The sequence below is a fragment of the Parus major genome, chromosome 12 (assembly GCF_001522545.3).
Source record: "Parus major isolate Abel chromosome 12, Parus_major1.1, whole genome shotgun sequence".
Classification (NCBI taxonomy): domain Eukaryota; kingdom Metazoa; phylum Chordata; class Aves; order Passeriformes; family Paridae; genus Parus; species Parus major.
In genome coordinates this window covers 10,341,815-10,357,036 of record NC_031781.1, presented here as the reverse complement: position 1 = coordinate 10,357,036, position 15,222 = coordinate 10,341,815, and positions in this window count along the sequence as shown.

Sequence of the window (15,222 nt, the reverse complement as noted above, 5' to 3'; positions counted from 1 at the left end):
ATTTGGTTTTTCATTTCACAACATTTGAAAACGTTTTGGAGCCCTCCAGGAAGCTTCCAGGATTAAATGAGCTCCCCAGGCAGGTGGTTTTCCTGGTGTGGGGATGATCAGCATGACTTTCTGTGTTTAAAAACATCTGTGTATGACTCCAGCTTCAAATCTAGATTTTCATGCCCATGAGAAAATACGAGGGAAGACATAGTTTCCATGAGGAGCAGTGACTGGATTAATCACTCCCAAGGAATGACTTTGGTTTCTTAAATTACCCTGCTCGAAGGGCTTCCAGATACAATGCTAGGGAGAATTTTGCTGATTGGTGCTAGAGGGAAAGACTCAATATATGTGCATATATCCATGATAAATTTCACACATTCAAGTGTAAGGAGCCCCACAGAGCTTCAGTATCCAGTGAAGCTGAGTGCCTGTGAGCTTCTGTTCCTTGGGACTCTCTGGTGTGGGTCCACTGTCACGAACAGCAGCCGTACAGCACCTGCTGCAACATGATTCCCCCCATGGGCACACAGTCCTCCAAAACTGCTGTGCTGGGGGTCACTCTTCCATGGGGTGCAGCCCTCCAAGGACAGGCTGCTCCAGCCTGGAAGCAGAGCCCCCTCTCTCCACTGGGTCTCCCACTGGATCACAGCTTCCTCCAGGCATCCACCTGCTCCGGCATGGGCACCTCCTCTGGGGCTGCTGGTGGATCTCTGCATCCCCTGTGGATCTCTGCATGGATCCCCATGGGCTGTACATGGATCTCTGCATCCCCCATGGATCCCCATGGGCTGTACATGGATCTCTGTATCCCCAATGGATCCCCATGGGCTGTACATGGATCTCTGTATCCCCCATGGATCCCCAGGGGCTGCAGGGGCACAGCTGCTTCACCATGGTTTGCAGAAGAACCTCGGCTCCAGCACCTGGAGCATCTCCTCTCCCTCCTTCTCCACTGACCTTGGTGTCTCCATGTTGTTTCCCTCACATGTTCTCACCTCCTCCTCCTCTCTAGCTGGAATTAACACTGCATGTGACTTTGTTTTCTTCTTAAATATGTCATCACAGAGGCGTTACCACCATCTCTAATTGGCCCAGTTTTGGCCAGCAGCATGTCCATCTTCAGAACCATCAGAGATTGGCTCTGCCAGACATGGTGGGAAACTTCTCACAGAAGCCACCTCTGTGGCCCCCTGCTACCAAAAACCAGCCCATGCAAAATGAATACACTTAAACACCTGAGGTGCAGGCCTCCCTGGGTACAGCAGACTTGCTCTGGGTCTGTCAGTCACACCAAACAGCCCCACAGTGCTGCAAGGCCTCAGCTCCTCAGGAAGCTACATTAACTATAAACTGATACTGAAGCTCAATAAATCCACTTCATTCTGGAAAAAAACTACTGGAAAAAATCACCAGTTGCCTTTGGATAATGAGGTGCACTTGAAATCAGACCTGTGACAGCCTCTTCACTATTTCATGGTGTTCCTGCTGGAATTTCCTGTTCCTTCCATTCTCCAAGACATGATGGACCCCTTGTTTTGTTATGAAAAGAGCTAGTACCACAATGGAGACCAGATGACAGGACTAAATGAAATAATTTCTGTATTTATAGATGTTAGGGCCACAAGGGACCATTATGACCAGTTCCTTTGATCTCCATGACATAGGCCAAACAATCATATCCAAAAAATTCCTGGAGCAAGTCCTCTATTTATATGGGAGCAATGAAGATATATTTTAGAAGAAGGGTCACAATTTAAAGTGCTGGAAAATCTCCCTGATTGTAGTAATTGCCATGAAGCTATGACATCCCCCTGCCAGCAGCCAAAGTGCTGAGGGGACAACAATAACCTGATCATTTAACACTGCACCCTTTCAGAAGGAGAATTTCAAAGCAAAATCTGCAGAGTTTCAGGAATGAGATTGCTGTGGATTGACTGTAGCTCAAGAAATCAATGCAAACTGCCTATGGAAAGGAAGGTAATGAGATCAATTAAGCCAGATTTTGCTGAGATTCAGGAGATTATTTCAAATTATCTAAATTGGGCTCTGATATAAATAGAAGAACTTTTTGGTCTTGAGCTGAAGACAGTACAAGGAATATTGTGAAGTTTTTCCAGTCCATGGTGTGTATGTGATCCACAGGAGTACACTGAAGAGTAAACACATAGCACAGCTCTGCACTGAGAAAAATCCTAAGGGTGTTGTGCCTTGAAGGGAACTTGATCCTTTTTTAAACAGATATATGTCATGTTTAAGAGCAAAGAAAGGACTGGACATCAAACACTTGAGAGCCTGGCCCTGCCATGGGACATGTTCCTGTAAAATACTGGGTGATCACCAGTCACTGATGAGTGTGAAAGCCAAAGCTCTTGAGCACATAGCAAGATCAGCTCCTTAATATAAGTAGTGTGATGTGGTTCTAGAAAATTTCCCTTTCCTGAGCCAAGAAGGAAAGGAAGCATCTTCTCCAGGCATCTCATGCACTCCGAGACACTCATTCTGCATTTGTTTATGCACCTACTTTGATCCTCCGGACAAGAAGTTTCCGTCTTAAAAACCCTGAGCCTCTGTTCCCAGTCTGGTTGCTTTGCAAAATGCTCCTTCCTCTCAGGCTGCTCAGCAGAGTGGCTTTTCTGATCGCTCATTTACTGGGATTGTGCCAGCCCTTTAAAGAGTTCACGTTCAATTACTCCTCTGTGCCACATTCTGGTCACCAAGGAAATGCCTCCAACAATCAAGGAGGCAGTGCAGCTGATGAGGATGTTTCCAGCCAAATCCCTCAGCAGGAGGGTAAAAAGACACACAGGAACTGCTTAGAAAACCACGTGCAAAGTAAAAAGTGGTCACTTTAGGAGTATCCATTCACACCTCCCCTCCAGCTGGCCTCTAGATCATAACAACACCCTTTAAAAAAAATTACTGCTGCTGCTGCTATGGTTGGGAAATCTAGAAATAGGGGAAACTCTAAAGAAAAAGAAATCTAAATATACCTATCAAGCCCACAGGATATTTTCATATGTAGCTTGCAAAGATGTTGTATGAATAATTGATGGTATGCTTCATATTGTGCCATTGATTAGCTAGGCATTGACTGAACCATCCACCACACCCTGTGAGGATGAACTGCTGAATATTTTTGCTGTCATTATCATAGTTCTGGCTTTCAGTTCCATGGACAAGGGCCAGAACAGAAACTCTAGTTTTTGTCCTGTGACAATGCTTGCTGTGTGCCTCCACGTGACAGCGCTGGCTGTGCCCACACTGCGGGGCTCTGACATCCAGCCTGCTCTCTGCAACACTGAACCACACTAGTCTGCCCCTTTCCAACTTTGGTCTTCATTCCCTAAGGCTTTAATCTTCTGATGAGTTTTCAGCTTGAGGATTAATTTCTTTGGGCACAGGTAAAGGAGAAGTAACACACTGAATAATGAACATGTTATGAAAGTGTCTGTACTACTTGTGCAGAGGATGGATTGTCAGTAGACAGAGGTGAACTTTCTGCTGCCTGGGACAGGGAAGGATGTTGGGCAGATACTGGCAAAAACAGCTGCCTGACAAGGAAGAGTAAGTGATCTATATTTTACTCTGGGATACTCTACCAAGCCATATCTGTATATCTCATCATGGGCTTTACTTCCTTTCTCTAAAAGGATCACAGTGTCAACATCAGGAAAGGAATGCTAAACACTCATATTTTAGTGTTTTCTTGCACAGAATCCATTGCCATGTGCAAAAGATGCAGTGAGCTGAGGCAGTGTGAATTTTGAGGATTAAGGCTGTAATGTGGGAAAATGCTGGGCAGGTTTCCCTTGAGAGGCTCTCACAGTGTTCCTGTGAATGCAAACCTCCCTGCATAGCTGCAGGGCTGAGATAAGCAGTTCTGCCAAAAGAGTAGTTAACCAGATGAGAAGAAATCCACCTCAGTCCACAGGCATGAACCCTGAAGCCACTTGGATCTTGTGTTCACTGAGAAAAAAGCCTTCCTCCTTGTCCTTGTCTAACCAAAACCAGCACATCCATCTACAAGCAGGGAGGTGGGCAGTGTTACTAGGCTTTGTTCAGTGCCCAAGATTTCTTCCAAGACTCATGTTGTCTGTTTACTTTAAAAGTCAGTGTTTAAGGCAGATTCCTTCTGTATCCAGCAGAGAACAATGAGCACTTTTACTGGGTCCCATCTGAAGACACGTGTTTAAGATGGATTTGATGGATTTAAGATGGATTTGCTGCCTGGCTTTCTAGCCTTCCTAATGTTTAATGGGTATGATCCAGACTCTTTCAATTTTGACATATAGAGTCAGGGCCTTTAGGCATTACTCATCTGGGTTAACAGTGCTCACAGCTTACATTTTCCCCTTTATCTACCAAGAGCAAAGATTTATGTAGCTCAGCTGATGTGCAGTAGCTCAGTAAACCAGAGCAACTCAATTGAGCATCTGAGAATGAGACACATTTAACTACAATTTATAAAATACCAGAGGATGTAGCTCTAGCTGCTTATGCTTCATTACTTTCAGAAATTGGGTAGTTGATGTTTATCATAGCTAATTAACCAACTGTGGAGTGGGAAGGCAACTCTAAAAGCCTTCTCATCCATCCTCTGCTGCAGCTACCTGTGTATAGATATTTTTGCCTGTGAAGATCTCAATTATTGGGGGAATGCTGGACTAATGCTTTATTATCTCTGCAGTCTGAAAGCTTTTCCTAAGCTGAAGCCAAATTTACCATGTTTTTCTGGGTGCTTGTTAGCATTTCAACATAGGTAATTAAACTAATGTATTAATGAACAACAAAATGGAGAAAAAAACTAATCCTAAAGGATGTTTAAGTAGACAAGGGAGGAGGAGGGAGGTTGCAGTTTATCTGCAGACATAATGAGATTCTGACAGTGAGAAGATAGTGACTGTCTATAGTATTAAGGAGACGTTTTAGGAAGTGCTCTGTTTGTGGAAGGTTGGAACATTTTTTTTAAGTTACTTTGCCTGGAAAATCTGCAAGTGACTTTGAGGGCTCTTCCAGTTCAAGTTAATGAAGTATATTTGATTATATAGCAATTTGAAAAGGAAGTAGAGCTTCAGCAGTATCCTTTTTGCACCCGAACACAAGACTCTCTCTGCTACTTGTGACGTGGTATTTGTTCAATTAGCATGATAGTCCCTTATAGATGGGAAGGAAGTTGTTTTAAAGTTCATTCCCAGGCAGTTTTCTAGAAGGGTGCAAATTCTTCAGAAGCTCATTAAATTATTACCTTCATCCTGGAGTACACACTGCAGAACATTTAACCCTGGTCTTAATATCACCGAAAATTCAGTCTTATTCTTGCAGAGCAGGTCATGGGATGTAACATACTGCTGACAGTGCTGCCACAGGCTCCACATTCCCCACAAATATCGAAAGCTCAGGGCTCACATAGTTAGTATGGCTCCCATTACTTCAAACAGCCTTGCTGCCAGGTCAGGGCTTCCAGGCAGTGCCCATTCACCAGTGTCTTGAGGCACAGGAGAACATTAAACACATGGTGCTCAGCAGATTGGTTCCCCTCAGCAGCTTGGCTCTCCACACAGAGAAACCTGTTTGTCTGTCATTTCAAGGACTCTGGGTTTTTTTTGCTTAGCACACAGATACATAAATAGATCTTGTCTTAAGATATCAAAGCTGGTTTGGGTCCTATTTGTGGTAGAAGCTAACTGCTAATGGAATGAAAATCCATAAATGTTGTCGGCAGCTTTTATCACCCAAATGTTTAAGAAAGCTTTACACAGACTGTGCTCAGTTATTAACTGCAATTATCCTGGTAGTATACATGAGAAGACTACAGGAGACTTAAAATGCTGCTCAAACTAGCAGCACACGCAAATGTGAGTTTTGCTTTGCCTCCTCCAAAGCTGCTTTTTCAACAGCTGTGCTGTGCTGCCTCTGAAGTGCCCAGCACTGCCAGTATCCTTCAGAATCATATCAAAGCTTTTGGTAAACAGACTGAAGAGCTACTTAGCACATATCATGTGCTATGACTGCTCATTGTTCCTGAACCAGAAGGGCTCTGCATTTAACATAAACCTCTCACTGCTGATACAGGCAAGCAATGGTTCTCCCTATGGCCAGGGGTGTAGGGGATTGAGTAATATTGTAGGTACAGGCTCCTGAAAAGCCAAGGCATGTGATGGCTACTCTCAGCATGCTGGAATGAGACTTGGATGCAGCACGTGGGTTGTACACCCATGGGCAGGCCTCTCTCCAGCCATGCACTTCTTGCATTCAGGAACTGAGAATTTCCCTGCACCAAATGAGTGGTGACACACAAGCAAAGGTGTGCTGCCTTTTCCCTTTGTCCAGATTGCAAATTAAAGGAAAAAAACAAGATTTCCTAGAATTATGTTTGTCTCTGGTGTTGTAATGTTACACATATACACACTTGTACATAATCAGAATTCTAAACTACTTTGACAGAGTATCTGAGCTTGCCCTATCAGGATGGGATCTCTTTGCATGGTGGGGTATATGAACACTCCAGATTAGAATCTGAGTCTGGAAAGATGTTCATTATTAGGGAGAAGGGACTGGAGAACAAGAGGTTAGAGAATAATGAAAAGTGATACAATCTAGAGGTTACAGAGCTTTTTTTCTACTTGGAATCTTCTACAGATATGTCCATAGCTTTGTGTGAGTTAATTAAAGCTCCTTGTGCCTCAGTTTCCTTGATGCACCACAAGAGCAATGCAGCCTAAGTCGGAAAGGGAGATCTATGTGTATGTTTTAGCCAAGTATCCCCAAAGTCTCTCACAAATAGAAAGTCAGTTTCAAGACAAGCTCAGCTGGGCAGAGTAGAAGGAAACGCACAGAAATAGTGTCTCCTGCTCCTGGAATGTACCCATGTCTGGGACTGAATGTTACAGCAGTGCTTTTTTCACAGCCTGGCACAGCAGTTCACAGCAGGGTAGAGGGATCATGCACTGCATACCTTTGAAGAAGAAATGGTGATGCAAATTTGAAGAGTGTAATCTACCCAGGCTGGAACTCAGAGATTATCTGCATAAGAAACTTCTTTCCTTCAGTTTGCAGCCATGTTTGACAGCCTTTCTCTCACAGTGCCTTTTGCCTTTGTGCTGTGGTGGCAGGAGACTGATTGCAGAGACTGTGAGGTGTTGGCAGGGCAGCTCCAGAAACATCTGTGAGTGCACTTTCTGCCTGCAGCCAGCTGTTTTCTGCACATGGGCACTGCAGCTACTGCATCGCCTCACTGCTTGGAGCTACTGAGAAATATGTACTCAAACCTACTTTGAAGTGGGCATCCCCCAAGAAGATCTTATGCAATGTTTCTAAACTTGATGTTTAGGTGGGAACATGCCCTTGAATTTTGCCTCAAAAGGCAGAACTGATCTTACTACAGGATCACAGAACAGGGCTCATATGGTACTGATGGCTGCAGCACAAAGCACCAATTCTCTTTCAAATATGAAATAACTCAGCAAAACCTTGAAAATGACTGTCTTCCTTTCCTCTTCACTGTTCAATTCTAAGTCTGGATCATCTGACAGGTTGACAATAAACTATCCCCTCTCTAAGCAGTAAATAATTATGCTATGGGACTCCACTCTGTGGAGGATTGGACCTGGAAAATGATAAGTATTGTAGCTAATGCTCAAATAGAGCTAAACAAGTCCCCAAACCTAATACTACCAGGGTTAATCTGCCAGGAACACTTTCTATTAAATATAGAAACCACTTTTCCATCTCACAAGCCAGTTATAAATAAATACCTTTTCCTTTTTTTTTTTTTTTTTTCTTTCAGGAGAGCCTGGCACAGCCCCAGCGAGCCTGATCAGCCTCTGTTGTGGAGCTGAGTAACAGGCAGCTGCAAACCTACTAAATATGTGCCCAGGCTGACACTCTGCAGCCCAGCTGCACAGCAGGGACACAATTTTCCCCCTCATTTCTCTTTGCCTGTGGGTGACGTGCTCTGAACTGGGCTGCAGTGACTAAGGATGAGCAACATCCCTTTCTCCTGCCAGGGGAAAACACATTGATGGGGAAAAGAAACTGGGTGCTTTGCTTGGTGTGTGGGAGAAAAAGGAGAAAAGTCATGACTGAAATAGAACTGAAAGTGCTGAAAAAGTTGTTGCTGTTGGTTTTCAGTGAGGAGAGTTTGTTAGATTAGGACTTGCACAAATAAATGATACCCTGAGCAAGAGTTTGCAGGTTTGCAGGCCTGCAGCCAGGCAAGCACCATGTAAGTGCACGGTAACTAATGGGGAGAAAAACCCCTCAGTATCTGCACTTTGAAGGGGACTGGGTCCATAATCTGCCTTTTTGGGCCTAATAACAGCAGCATCGGGACATGCATGTAACATTTATCAACTTTTCAGAATACTACTTAACAAATAAATCTTTTGAGGAAGCTCATAAATTGCTCAAGGATCCTTGGAGGAAATATGACTCTGTTATTTTCATGCTGCTGAAATGTCTTCCCCGCCACCCAACCCAGGAGCAGATTCTGCTCTTGGAAGGTGATCTGTGACATTTGTGTGTGCCTGTCCCTTGGCAGTGGTAGCACACTGGTCCCCCAGGTGACCAAGGGCTGGCTGAGTAAAGAGCACAGTGTTGCCAGAGGTGTGTGCCCAGACCCTGGTGCCACCCATGGCTTCCCAAAGGTCTAAGTGCTGTCTTGTGGGAGTTTTTCATTGAGATGTCTGGGGATTAAAATACGTTTGCATAATAACTGCGTGCAGTTTACATATTCATTTGGCAAGTCTTGAGACAGGGCACACAAAACGCACCTGCCTTGTTAGACAGTTCCTTTTCAGGTGCCCCTGAAAGCCTATGGCTATAACTATGCTTTTTAAAAGCCTGTTTTTGGTAATGAATGCATCCACACTCAGACTTCATAGTCCTCTTTACACGCTGAGATTTCTGCTAAGACTGCCAAGCTTGAGGTCATTTCTTATGGTGGTCTTTGGGACACTTTCAGTGCATATTTTGTTTTGCTAAACAATATTGTTTGGACTTCCCAGATCCTTTCTCAAGAAAGCTTCAGCTTTTCTGGAAAGGCTTCAGAGAGGAAAGTTTGTTGCTATTTGCAGCAGCAAACAGCTAAGAAATCAAAGGCAACAATTCATAATACAGATCAGCAAAAGGTAAGAATGAAACTGTTTCCTGAGGAAATATCATAACAAACCAGAACGACATTTCAAAATGATCATTTTAAAGTCACTTAATAAAATTCATTTCAGTACAGCTGTACCCTAAGGAATAAGTGTCTATATTTAATTCCTCTTAAGCAAGAGGCATTTATCTGTAGGGAAAGGTTGCTTTGTACATCTTCCTTGGGGGCAGTGACACAGCTCCAAATATATTCAATAGTATCCAAGTTTCTGCAAAACTGAGTGGTTTTGAAAGATAGTTTATTTTAAGAACTATAAAAAAAATTGAGTAGAAGGATCACTGCCTTACTTTAAGGCAGCTGTTCCAAACAGAACTGAATGGAAGAAATGATGTTCTTGTTACCTACATTTGGAGCTGCCACATCGCAGCAGAAAGATTTCCTACTGCCGCCTCCATCATACTCAAGCACCCAAAAAATCTATTATGAGGCTGTCCTATACCAGGGCACTGCAAGTGTAAGTATTCTTTAATGGTTCTGCAAGGTATCTTGAAGTGATCACTTCAAGCTGGGAAACAGAAATACTGAGTACAGCTTTTACCTCATACACTTGTGTGAGCTACAGGGAACTAATTGTAGTGCTTGGCATAAATACAGCCATCTTGTTTCTTAGCAAAGGTGCAGTTATGCTAAATTAAACATGCTGAGATGACTAAGAATAATTACTCATCGTGCTATCTTACTGAATTTTCAGGGGTCAGATGACCCCCTTTTTAATACTGAAAATAGCATTAACTGAACAGAGCATGTTTGGTGCTGCCATGAGTAAACCTGGGAGATGAAGCAGACTGAGTAACTACCTATTACTAACTATAAAGAAACTCTGCCCATGGCAAGGGGGTTGGAAATAGACGATCTTAATGATTCCTTCCAACTCCAACTATTCTGTGATTCTGTGAAAACACTGATTTTATTTTTCTTCTCTTACTCAGTAGCCTGAGCTGTCGGTGGTGATGAGAAATGTACCCTGCAGGGGCAGCAAAGCACAGGTATGTTCCAGGAGAACGGAGAAAAGGCTGTGCTGTGTGTCACTGCTTGTGACAGCGTTATTAGTCAAAATAATGGAAGAGCTCAGAGGTGACTCATGAGTGAAAATAACTGAGTAATTAACACCAGTGAACATTCATTTAGGAAAAACGGGTCCTTTCAAATTAATCCAGTTAGGCTGATGGGTTACAGGCAGAGATCTGTTATTGAGGGGCTGAAGTGACACTGTAACACAGTGACAGTCTCCTGCTGCACAGGCAAACAACCAGCACTTTGGTCATGAAAATATGTGCCAGTCTTTCAAGGTCTAGCAGGACTAAAATGGTCACTGGTTTGACAAACAAAGTCTGCTGCCCATGCAGATAGTTTGATTCTATCTAGACTCAGCACTACTGGACAATAGTGGGCCCCGTTGTTTTGCACACTATTTGGAAAGTTAAGAGGGAAGTTCTGGGGAGACCCACATGAGTGAGTGGAAGCTAAACTGCTTGTCCTAATGTGAGGGACTCAAGGAGAATGACAAAGGAAAAGGCAGCTTGGAAATGAGCTTATATAGTCATAAAGTTGTAATTGCATTCAGGGGCTGAGAGCTGAAACGGGTCAAATTTAGCCTCATAAAGACATTCTAACAGAATTTCTAACAGAAATGCTCCAGTGCAACCAGGACCTAATTAAAGACATGTTGTGTGCTTTGAGTCACACAGGACACTGGTCCTCTCTTGCCTTGCAGGATATCAACCATAGATGGGCTGAAAATAGCAGAGTTCCAGTCTGGCATCTGAGCCTCGTAATCAGATTGGTGAGGTTTGGGTTAAATAAACTACAGGATGAATACATTATAATCAGTTTGTTCCTCCCATATTGCTTCAGGGCACTAACTGTGGGAAAATCACAAAGTGCTTGAATTCATCCCAAGCTCGGGCACACATCTCAGAGGCAAGATGGCATATGAAACATTTCCTGTTTCCAAGCTTTTCCTGAGGGGCTACCAGGTGCCTCTTTCCTGCAGTCCTGTAAGCTGTGCTGCTAATTCTGCATGGGAATCAGCTCAGAGCTTGGTGAGGAAGGACAGATTCCCTAATGCATCTCTGTGTTTTCCTTACTGCATTGCTCATGCTACTTCAGAGAGCCCAGGGATGTAAACATACCCAGATGTGTGAAACATGCCCTTGGCCTCATCTGCCATGCTCTGGGAGCGCAGTGAAGCATTTCCATCCAGGGTTACCAGTTTCTGTGGGAAGGGGGCTGTTTGGAGAATAAAACCCATGTATGCAAGGGCCAGGGTTTGTGTCCTTGGAATGAGACAGCTGGATCCCATCCCTGGCTCACACCAGCATTTTCTGTTGTGTGGTGGCACTGGCACCATGAAATGTCAGGTCTCAAAATGGAAATGGCTGGCATTGTTTAGGACTGATTCCAGCAAATGCCTTTTGGATAAAAGCACTCTTTTGCTGCCCCTTCTCTGTGACCTCGTGAGGAAAAGTATCTAAAATAGGTCATTGTTATGCATGGAGAGAACCCTGTTCCCTAAGCTCCCTTGGTTTCCAAGTAAACGAGCTTTGGAGGTAAGTTAGCAAAAGAGGCTGATTCATTAGCAGCAAGGGAAATCTGTGTGTTGGAGGGGAGCCCAGCTGCCCAGAGGGATTTACGTAGTGACATGCTTCTCAAATCTTTATAGAACAAGCTGAGTGATACACACAGGGGCTTGAACTGTATCACAATCACATGCTTGCTAGGCTCAGTTCTTATCTCATGGGTTTCTCTGGAGAGTATCAGTTGCTCCAGTCCTTCACAGGGCTTTAAATTTGTAAGGGAAGAAGTCACAGCGAGGTGTCCTCTAATGTGAGAAAATTCTCTATCTGTTTTCTTTTCCAAATTAGGTCACCTTGTAAGGCAGTTCTGGATGGAGTTTGTCCCCACAGTTATAGAGGCTGTAAATAACATAGGTATTACAACATGTTTGACAGGATTTCATTGCGCCATCACTACTCTATCCGAATATCATATCTCAAATTAATAACAAATTAATTTTATCTGCTGCAAGACCCCAACTGTCGCCCTCCTGTCCGGAATGAGATAATTTTGGGCAGTTACTCGCTTAGAGGAGGAATGGGGTCAGCACATTCTTCTGGCATCGTTACCAAGGGCAGGCTTATGCACAGGGATGAGTGCTCCCCTTTGTCCAATCACACGGAGTTCAGGGAGGAGAATTCAGTCTCTTTGGAGCATCTTCTGCCTCTTTGTTGGCGTGTCAAGCACTGGTGCCAATTAGTGCCAGTGATGAGAAGGGCACTCGTGTGCTCTCACACAGGACGCTGAGCAGCTGCCGGATTATAAAGATCTCTGGCCCCTCCTGACCTGGGCCAGATTTGAACCATTGACCTAGAAGCGAAAAGCTTGAAATCCCTGCACAAGCCACGGGATAAACAGGACCTGCAGAGCCTCATTCGCATTCAGTTGCTGCCATCTAATGGTAGATCGGGAGTGGAAAGGCCTCAAGCAATAGAAAGCAACGTAAATCTCACCCTTGGGACTCCAATAGGTGGTAGAACCAGCAGGGATGGTTCTCATCAGAGTGCTGGGGAAGTGTGGAGATTTAGGCTAGTTTTATTCCTCTAAAGAACAGTTTGACAAAGGGCTGCTGTGCTGCAACTCAGCACAAAAGGGTCCCACTACAAACACCAGGTTTTGCTCTTCTCTGCTGGGTTGTTTCCATATAGGAAACCTGAGGGAAAGTCTGTGATTGTAGCCTGGCTTAACAACTGTCCCAAATGCGATGGCAACTGAGAGGTGAGTGCCTATAACAAGGGGAGGTGAGGAGAAAAGAAGGTAGGAGATGGCACTTTTAATTTTTCTTGGTACCACTAGTGCACATAAAACATCTGGGCTTCCCAGAACTTTGTATGAGGAGAAGGAGGTGGACATTAGAACAAAATTAACCCAACTACCTAGAAATTATTTGGCTTGGCCTAGCAGACAATAAAGCTCACTTTCCTTCAAATATTACATGAAAGAAAATAAAAGAGATCTCTCCTTCTCTCCCTTTACTGGCTCCAGGAAGTTCCTACTGTTTTCTGTCTCTAAACCCTTAGACCTTTATGTAAAAAGTATTGATCATGTATCAGTTTTGCACTGCCTGTTTCTGTCCATGCACATATCTCCAAATAATTCTTTTAAGCCATGCTAGCTAACACTGTCTCACAGAGGAGAAAGGCTGGAGAATGCATATTCCTTTATGCATCCCTGAGCTGCAGCAGGGGGTATCCAGAGGTGTGTCCCATGAGGGGAATGAAGCCTCATGAGCCATGCAGCAGTCTCCAGCAGCCTTAACACAGCCCCGCTGGTGACATGGGAGCTTACTTGGCCCAGCAGTCCAACTAAGTCTGTGACCAGGGCTAACTGAAGTAATAAAGCAAGATTTATATTTGATAAGTGTCTCCAGTAGTCCCTAGTCACCCCAGAAATGACATTTTATAGGGGAAAACAGTGAAGGAAAAAAAAGAAATCACATCTTCAGACAGAATACTGAAGAAAGCTGTAAAATTCCACTCTTCTTGACTGAGGGAATAAGTGCTGGAAAGAAAGTCCAGTTGTGAAACAACAACAAAGGGAATACAAATCTTGTTCTTTTTTCCCCTGCTGAAGGAAACAGCCTTCAAAAGCACTGTGGGGAAAAACAGAAATGAATGTATTAAGTCCTCACCTTGTGACTGCTGGTGCTGCCTGCACATCTGTGAGAGAGCATTGGAAAGCAGCACACGTGAATTGTAACTCGGGGGGAGATAAAACATTTTAGCATGAGGATGCTCAGCTTTGTGCTGACAGGCACTTCCCAGGCTGCAAGGAGCAGCTGAGCTATCCTATCTGAAGGGTCACCGGAGCTCTGTTTGCAATCAAGGTCCAGCCACTGATCCCTTACGTCAAAGCCAGGATCTATCCAAACAGTGTCGCTGCACTTCTGAGAAAGTGCAGCTTTGTGCCGCTGCTGAAAGGCAGCCTACTCAAATATACACCCACTGGGGATGCTCTGGGGACTGCATCTGCCACATCAGGTCATGGCACACAAGCCCTCTGCACACACCGTGAGCTCTGGCAGGGAGCTGGGAGCTCCTGTGGCTGCTGCTCAGACACAGGTGTGAGATCCCTTGCAGAACAGTGACATTCCTGAGCTGGAAGCATTACCAAAATGCCCTTGTCAGTCAAGTTCCCGGGAGACTTTGTGCTTGCTCTGTAGATATTTTTCTTCGCAGCGCAGCGGTAAAATGATAGGAGAATACACTTAACGGGTCTAAAACTGTCTTGGCAACATTGTTACTTTTTAAAACCGTGTTCCTTCCCCTCTTATTTCTCACACCAAGACGCTGTCTTCTGACCACTCTCAGGGAAGCATCAGTTGCAAAGTATGGACGTAAAATTACACCAAGTGAGCTGAAATTTAAAGCCTTGCCCTTACAGAGTGACGCTCAGCAGTCACGGTGCAGCCTCAACACAGCAGCAGCTGCAGGGTTTCGTTACTGCCACTTACAAAAACCTTCAACTCCTTTTGGTGTGCCCTACTTTGAACCAGAGGCACCATTTTATCTGTAAGAACCCTTTAGCGTAGCATGACATCTGAGAGACTTCAGCAGGATATAAGTTTGCTCTGGTACTGAGGTATGATTTAAAATCCTCAATTGTTCTGGAAATTTGAGCTGCATGATTCAGGAGACTTGCATGAGTATGGTTACTCCAGTGCTTAATGAGATTTATGTGCTTAAATGTGATGGATGCTGTAATCACATTTCTAACACGCTGATTCAGAACGGGAGGGGAGAAGAACAAGTCACCAGGAGTTTTGCCCTGCCGCTGGTGGAGGGCAGGCACTCGAGCAGGAAGCTTGCAACACGAGCTCTTGCAAGTGCCAAAATGAGGAGGAAAAAAAAAAAACCCGCCAACCAAGCCAACAAAAAATATCCCGACGAACCCAAACAGAGGAAACGTCTTTCCGCAGCTCTTAATTGCAGCCTCCTGTTTACGCTGCCCACGCTGGAAACTGTCACCCCTTCCCTTCCCTTCCCTTCCACCCTCGGCGGGCTCCGGGAGCGGCG